Source organism: Tupaia chinensis, unplaced genomic scaffold (assembly GCF_000334495.1).
Source record: "Tupaia chinensis unplaced genomic scaffold, TupChi_1.0 Scaffold000066_1, whole genome shotgun sequence".
Lineage (NCBI taxonomy): Eukaryota > Metazoa > Chordata > Mammalia > Scandentia > Tupaiidae > Tupaia > Tupaia belangeri.
In genome coordinates, this window is record NW_006159525.1 from 1,831,809 (window position 1) to 1,839,188 (window position 7,380).

At 58.3% G+C, this 7,380-nt stretch overlaps 1 protein-coding gene across 1 annotated transcript in view; it reads left to right on the top strand.

Moving 5' to 3' along the window:
* The window catches only part of PMEPA1 (prostate transmembrane protein, androgen induced 1), a gene marked incomplete in the record, with an annotated part of 55,405 nt that overhangs the window by 26,342 nt on the left and 21,683 nt on the right, over nt 1-7,380 (top strand).

Here is a 7,380-nt window from a genome sequence, read left to right on the forward strand (position 1 = left end):
GGGGGGGGGTGCTTTCTCCTTCCTCTGTCTGGTGCGTGCAGGTCCTTGTGGCAAATTTAAAGAAAAGTAGCCCAGGTTCACGGGCACGGGCCTGAGCCTGATCGGACGGGCAGGGAAGGAGAGATGATGGCCGCAGGACCAGGCCCGTGGAGGTGCTCTCTCTCCCTCACCTCTCTCCCTCACGCGTGCTCATACCCTCTGGCATTAACAGAAACAAAAGCGGATGAGTGCCATGCTCACATTGTCAGTCCCCTGACACGGCCACGACCCCCCCGCCGTCTGGGGCTTTCTGTAAGGGCCAGCTGGAGGGGTTCTCCTAGGGCTGATTTCACAGGCACTCAGTCTTACCCAGGTGGGGTGGTGTAGACGGTTTATCTTACAGGGGTTTTAAGCCTAGGCAGGGCTTTGGGGAGGGGGCGTTTGCTGCGCCCAGTGCCGAACTCCCATGTCCTTGTCAGCGCGTCAAAGGGGCAGGCTCTCCCCAGCTCCCACTGCCAGTGAGACTCGGGCAGGGGCGCGCCCAAGGCCTTGCTAGAGAGAGGGCAGCGAGCCGCTGGGTCAGTGTGGACCCCACGGAGCCTCTAATCCTCATGACGGCCCTCAGGTGGGTGTCGGGGAAACAGGCCCAGGAGATGACCTGTCTCGGAGCATGCAGCCTGAAAGTGGTGGGGCTGGGATCGAGCTCCGTCGGACTCCAATGTCTACACGTGGGAGAGAGAAGGCAGGGAGGTATGGACAGTGGGCAGGGCCAGGCGAATCTCGAATAGGAGCTGCCTGACGGGGCCAGCACCTTGGCAGGGAAGGCAGCAGAGCTAGGCGGAATGAACGGCCCCTCTCTGGGCACCTGGCGAGCACCAGGACTTGCTCTGGAAGCTGGCAGTGCCAAGGGAAGGAACGAGAGACCCTGTTCAGGGGCCCGTCCCTATCGGGCCACTCAGATTCTAACTTGCTGGATGGAGCAGTCCCCACCTGTGTTGAGGCCCCCGGGGTGGGGGGCCCCAAGGGGGGGGGGGGGGGGGGGGGGGAGTACCCTTCCTCCCTTCGAGCTTGGGCTGGCTGACTGGAGACCCACGCCCTGGCTAGGGGTGACTGGGGCCATCCTGAGTGCTCTAGGGCACACCCCTGTGCCAGCCCACCTCCGACAGTCCTTTCCTCAGGCAAAGGTGACCCTCTGTGCAGTGGGGGCAGAGTCCAGCTGCAGAGGTGACAGCACGGTCTCCTCCAGGTCGCTCTGCGGCATGCTCCAGAGGTGGAGACAGGTTCTCAGACACCCCCGCGTGCGTTTCACTCTACTCCTTCCTGCCTCCCCGCCTTTGAGTGAGCAGCGCGGCGCCCACGTTGCTCCTCGGGGCTGGAGGCGCGTGAGCAATGGGCTCCCGGGAACGAGGAGCTGGGACACGTGTGCTGGCCGGAGGTCAGCCCGATCGCAGACTGCGTTTTCTATTTCTCTGGAGCCCCCAGCCTCCTCCCCCTCCCTGTCCACCAGCAGACCCAAAACCAGACCGATAACTTAGCATTTTCATTTAAGTCCATCTGACAAATCGTTTCAGACGGAGAAAGCAATACTGCATCTTTAAATGGCTACTTTGTCAGCACGCCTCTGCGCTGTAAAAAGTCCTTTGTTATCTGTGTCTAGACAGCACGCCAGCGGAATATTTGGTCTGCATGAGGGGAGAGAGATCTGACAAGGTTGAATTCATTTACCGGCTTATTTAAAGCGGGATTTCAAAACACTTGCTCATAAACTGTTTTCGGCCCAGACTCCCGGCCTCCCCCCACCCGCCCCCGCCCCACACTGGCTTTGCTTGTTTGTATAATTTCTCGTCTGTTCGGGCGGTTAGCAGGAGTTGCCCCCGTACCCTGTCGAGGAAGAGGGACTGTGGCTTGCAGTTTTTTTCTTGTTTTAATTGTCCTCTTTGTGACTGTCTAGACGCCCTGCAGATGTACGTTCTCTGGGGAGATGGCTTTTCCCTCGGGCTCCCCTGAATGGGAAGGTTGCAGATGCCGCCCCACCAGCCACTGGGCCGCCTCCTTCCCCAAACTGCTCTTCGGCGGCTCTTTCCTCCCGCACACTAAGGCACTCCTGGCAGCGTCTCTGTGTTTATAACACGTTGACTTGACTGTGCTAATTTTATACTATCATCAAAAAGGAGAGAGAGAAAGTGACATTGCAGGCTCTCCTCTCTGAGGGGTGGCGGAGACCTCGCAGCCCCTCCCCACGCGCCCACTCCTTTCTACTGCTTCTCCTTTTGTGGGTTTTCTGTTTGTTTGTTTTAGTGACAGGCGTGGGGTCCCAGGCTGGCCCTGAGAGGGTGGAGATTTCGAGGCTGCTTGGACGACCCCGGCCGGGCTCTGCCGATAGGTGCAGAGTTGCCCCGGTGCGTAGCAACCTGCCCTGGGCGTTGCAGTGGAAAGGAGGGTGTGGTGGGCAGAGGGGTGACCAGGCCAGGTTTCTACCAGTGACCAGAACAGTGGGCCCTTTTGAGCTTTCTCCACTATGCTTGGACACGCAGGTCAGGTCTTCTCCACCATCCTCTTCCTGTCAGGCTGGGAAATGGAGCCCAGGGGCCAGACCAGGAGGGGATCCGGCTCCAGAGCCTTGCTCTGAAGTGAGGGCTGCAGGGTGGAGGGACAGCCTTGCCCTGAGCCCCTGCCAGTCAGCCCCACTCCCCTCCAAAACAAAACCATTGTCATCACTGCTGACCCTCCACAAAACCGTGTTTCCATGGGCAGCCCGTGGCCGGGAATCTGCCCACTGGTTTTCACATGGTAGGGGCAAAGAGATGGGGAAGGCGTGGGGGTGGACGTGGCCCAGGTGGCCCCTGGGATTCCTCAGCTGCGTCTCCTTTCTGGCAAGAGAAGCGGCTCCGGGGATGGGGGTGGGGGGCGGACACTCACAGTGTTCCGGGCTCCTGGGCCTGAACCTTTTATTTTACCCCCAGAACAGACGCTGTAGGTGGCTCCCCGAGCCTGCGTGCATGTCCCGAGGGGCTCGGGCAGGTGCGGGAGCAGCAGCTGTGAGAGCTGTGGGCTTGCAGCCTGCTGTCTTCATTGCCACTGGCCTGGAAGCCCGAAAAGGCCCCCGTGGAGGGGAGCAGGTGGGTGACAACAGGTCATGGTAAGTGACAGTCATGGAGGTGTCTCTCCCTGCCCCCCATAATCACACCATCTTAAAGGAGAAACATCTGAATTGAAACATTTGGGGGGGAAAAGGGCCTTTGCAAAGAAATTCAGAGGCCAAGCGAAGCTGCCCAGTGGGGAAGGTGGGCAGACGCGCGCCGGCCCAGCTCTCGCCCCCACGTTTCCCACCAGGGATGCCCCCTAAGGACAGGCTCTTGGGCACTGGCTCCTCGGGCTGACACATAACCCTGTACCATAACCGGGTCTCTTCTGGAGCAATTCAGGGAAGATGGTTGCATGAACTCAGTCATCAAGACAGCCAAGACCCAGAGGCCCCAGGATCCACATTTCCTTCCAAAGTCTGCGCATCAGACGTGCACCTTCCGCTCGAGCGTGGGGCCCTTTTTTTTTTTCTTCTTTCTCACACTTTTTATGGTTGATCTTACGGTTCCTGGTCTTTTCCTTCTTAAGGAGCGGCGGGGCCCTCCTTTCCCTCCGATGTGAGCGGCTTACCTTGCTCAGGGAGGTCTGAGCTAAGGACACGCCTAGACAGACGCCCCAAGGGCCTGCAGCTTGAGAGACAGGATGGAAAAGTCTGGATTTTAAAGCTCAAACCCAGGAGGCCTGGACATTTTTTTTCCTTCTCCGTTTTGGAAGAGCTGGAGAAGCTGGAGTTTCAAGACGGTCTTGGTGTGAGGGCCGCCTTATTTAGGAGGCGAATGGCTGCTCCTGTCAGGCAAAGCAGATGTGCTGGGGAGACAACATCTATTTTCATAATTCGAAACAAATCTGGTGAGCGCCTTCCTTTCCAGTGGGGCCTGCTTGTGCAGAAGGCCCGAGACCCAGCAGCATTTAGCAGAAATATTTATAGCATGTCAGTTGAACTTTCCTTCCTCCAGGAAGAGTCCCCTCTGCTGGGAGGGAGCCGAGCTGACTGGGAAGGAGGTGTGGGTCAGCCAGTCTGAGGCCGCGCCTTGCCCCCAGGGCCTCTCTGCTCCCAGCTGTGTGGGCTGTTGGCTGAGGCGCCCGCTCCTCAGTAACCTTATCCCTGGAGGCTGAACTTGGGGAAGCTCCCTGGGTAAGCAGCAGGTGCCTTGGACACTCCAGGAAGCCCTGGAACCCAGGCCCCAGCAGCGGGGACTTGCTCAGGCTTGCAAGGGACGTCGGGAGGCACTTCCGCATTTCATGGGTGAACACCAGGGCTCACGGTCACACGGCCCAGTGCTGGTGGACTGGCCTGGCCCCTGAGCACCATTCGGTTCTCCCAAGTGTCCCCTGCAGGGAGGGTGCAGGCCTGTTCTTTCGTCAACCAGAGGCGCTCCTAGCTGGAGCCGAAGGAGCCAGAGGTGAGATGGAGGCTGAGAGATGCGTGCCCGCCCTCGGAGGCCCCGATGGCAGATCCACGGTCCAGCCTGGAGCGGTCGTGCTGGGTGGGTGTCTGGGAAGGCCTCTCGGGCTGACCCTTCTGCTGAGACTTGAGGAATGAGAAGGAGTTGGGGCGGGGAAGGGGGGACGCTGCGAGGGAGGGGTCTGTTAAGTTACCTGCGGTGACTGGCCCGTGCTGCTGCATCTCCTTGAAGGCAGGTAAAGTGACCAGTGACTGACGCACACGGCTTCGGATTCCCCTGGGGAGGCCACCGAGGATGGAGTTGTGCCATGGATGTGGGGCGCCCACATGGCTAAAGGCATGTCCAGTGCGGTTCCGACGTGTGCTCTGGTTTGGAAAAAACTTGTTGGAAATGAGACCACCGTCATTTCAGGCTCCTCTCGTCTGGGCTGCCTCTGCCTCAGACATGCACGGCCACTCCCGGGAAGTCCTGGTGTAGCTTCGCACTTCTCTCCTAACCCCACTGGAGGCCCCAGAAGCATCAGCTACTGTCCCTTGAAGGAGACACCTCAGGCGTTTGCACTCCCCATTACGCCTTAGGGCAGGCATGCTTTCCCCTCCCTCATCTTTCCTGTCTTTCTCATGCCCTGGGGCTCTCTGTGATTAGCCCATCAGCGGAGGTCCTTCCTCCTGGGCACAGACCAGTTGCCGCCCAGTGCATGGTCTGAGAAGACAGCAGCAGGGTGCGCCTCTTCAGAGACACCCGTGTTAGGTTGTTAGAGGTCCCTATTCCTGACTCTGGACCTGAAGTGGCTACTGGCAGAGGGGTGGGCAGCCGCCTTGTCAGGAAGGATACACTGACACTGTGATGGTTCACTTTGGAGATGCATCTGTAGTTAAGGAGGAGGTGTGAAATGATACTTTGATACAGTGTGTTGGAAATATTTGTACTGGGGGTGCATTGATAGATCACCGTGCCACCCTACACTGATTCTTTGATACATTGCATCAGGACATTGGGCTAGGGATCTGTTACTTTGTATTGGCCATTGCTACATTGTATGAGGACATTTGCTTGCCTTGGGGTGCAACTTGACCTTGGCAATGCATTGAGCCTGTGATACACTGTATCAGGCATGGATGTGTTGATACAGTGTTCCCTTACTTGAGTGAGTCTTTGCTGCATTTCATCCCGCTCTGCTCCCGCATTGCGCTATTGTGACACTTGACTAGGGAAACCCAAGCTGCTGTGCCCACCCCAGGCTCTTGTCTACCCTTGGGAAAGAGGTTGGAGCTTCTTTGTTCCTTGCTGTGGGAAGACAATAGGAGCCGAAGCTTCCAGGTTACTGAAAATATTCCTCCTTCATTTCTAAATTTTAGATGACATGTTTAGAATTTAATCTTCAAACCTGGGAGCCAGACCTGCGAGCCGGGAGATGACAGCCGAGGAGGGATGGCTGCATTTGGCTGGCGGCAGCAACCAGATGGCAGATGCCAGGAGCGGGAGGGCGGAGCTGGGAGGGGGCGGCTTGGGTGTGGGACCTCCCCTCTGCCTGCAGCAAACACCCCCACCCAGTTTCCCCCATCCTGGGCCATCCTGGGCCATCCTGGGCTGAGCCCTAGGGATTGCTCAAAGCCATGGGCCTTGAGGCCTCTCCCAGGGTGACCCTAGTGCCTTCCTTCGAAGGACAAGGCCCTCTGAGTTTGTTCACTTTTTGGAGAAACTCTGCGGTAGTTGTTGGTATGTGCAGTTGTGAAAAGCAATACGGAGCGAACCCATGTACACACCCGTGTGGCACAAAGGTGACACCTTACGTAGCTATTATGGTCCCATACCTAGTGGCTGACATTGGGTGGAGCGGTCGATCTTACTCCAAGCTTCCTAGTATCTCACGAGGGTGTGTGTGTGTGTACATGTATGAACGTATTTTCAGTTCTACGCAGTTTCCCGCGTGTGTCGATTTGTATAACTAATGCAGTCAAGACACACCTGGCCCCTGCAGGCCGTCATGTCGTCCCTTTGTACCCCCCCCCCCCACCGGCCCTGACGCCGTTTCCCACTTCCGAGCTGTCGTTCAGGCGTGTTACATGAACAGTCACAGTGCGGAGCCTGTGAAGACAGGCGCTTTCAGGCAGAGTCCTCCAAAGGTCCTTCCAGGTTGCCCTGGGTTGGTGGCTCCTCCTGTTAGAGGCCGGGGCACCCAGGGTGCGGCTGTTCCATGGTTAGGCTAACCACGCACCGGCCCAGGGCCGCCTGGACTACTGCCGGTAATGCTGCCACGCTCCCTCGCCGGCCCCGCGTGAGCCGAGCCTGCGCTCCTCAGCTGGGTGCTCGGGAGTGCGATCGCCGGACCTCGTGGTGCCGGCAAGTCCGGTGTGCGAAGACCCCTCACTTTCCGTTAGTGCCCGTACCCTGCCTGACCTCTGTGGGAATATGTGAGTCCAGGGGATGGCCCTGACCATGAAATCCCTCCTCCAAATAGTGACTGGGGGTACCTCCAGGCCTGGTTTGAACCCCTCTGGACACAAGGTGCTCGGATAGCAAGGGCCCTCGAGAGCGGTTTCTTTCTTTTTAATTGCATGCCACCATCAGAGAAAGACCGAGAGAAAGAGGAGACAGCGTCCCCCAATGGGGCGTGGTGACACCACAGTCCCTTCTCCTTTCTTCTTCCGCCAGGATCCAAACTCTGGCTGGCCACGTGTGACCCAGCTCCCTAACCACGAGGCTAAGAGGCTGGCCCCACGAGGGGAATCAAGCAGAAACAGGCACACAGGTTGATAAAGACAGTCTCGTGGTGGCCAGCACTCTTGTTTCCCCACGCTAGCTGCCTTCTGGGTACTCTGCGGTCCTCGAACAGCCCAGCAGGGGGAGGCCAGCCTTCGCCCGTGGTACAGAGGAGGGGCAGAGGCTGGGGCGGAGCACCACGTCAGCA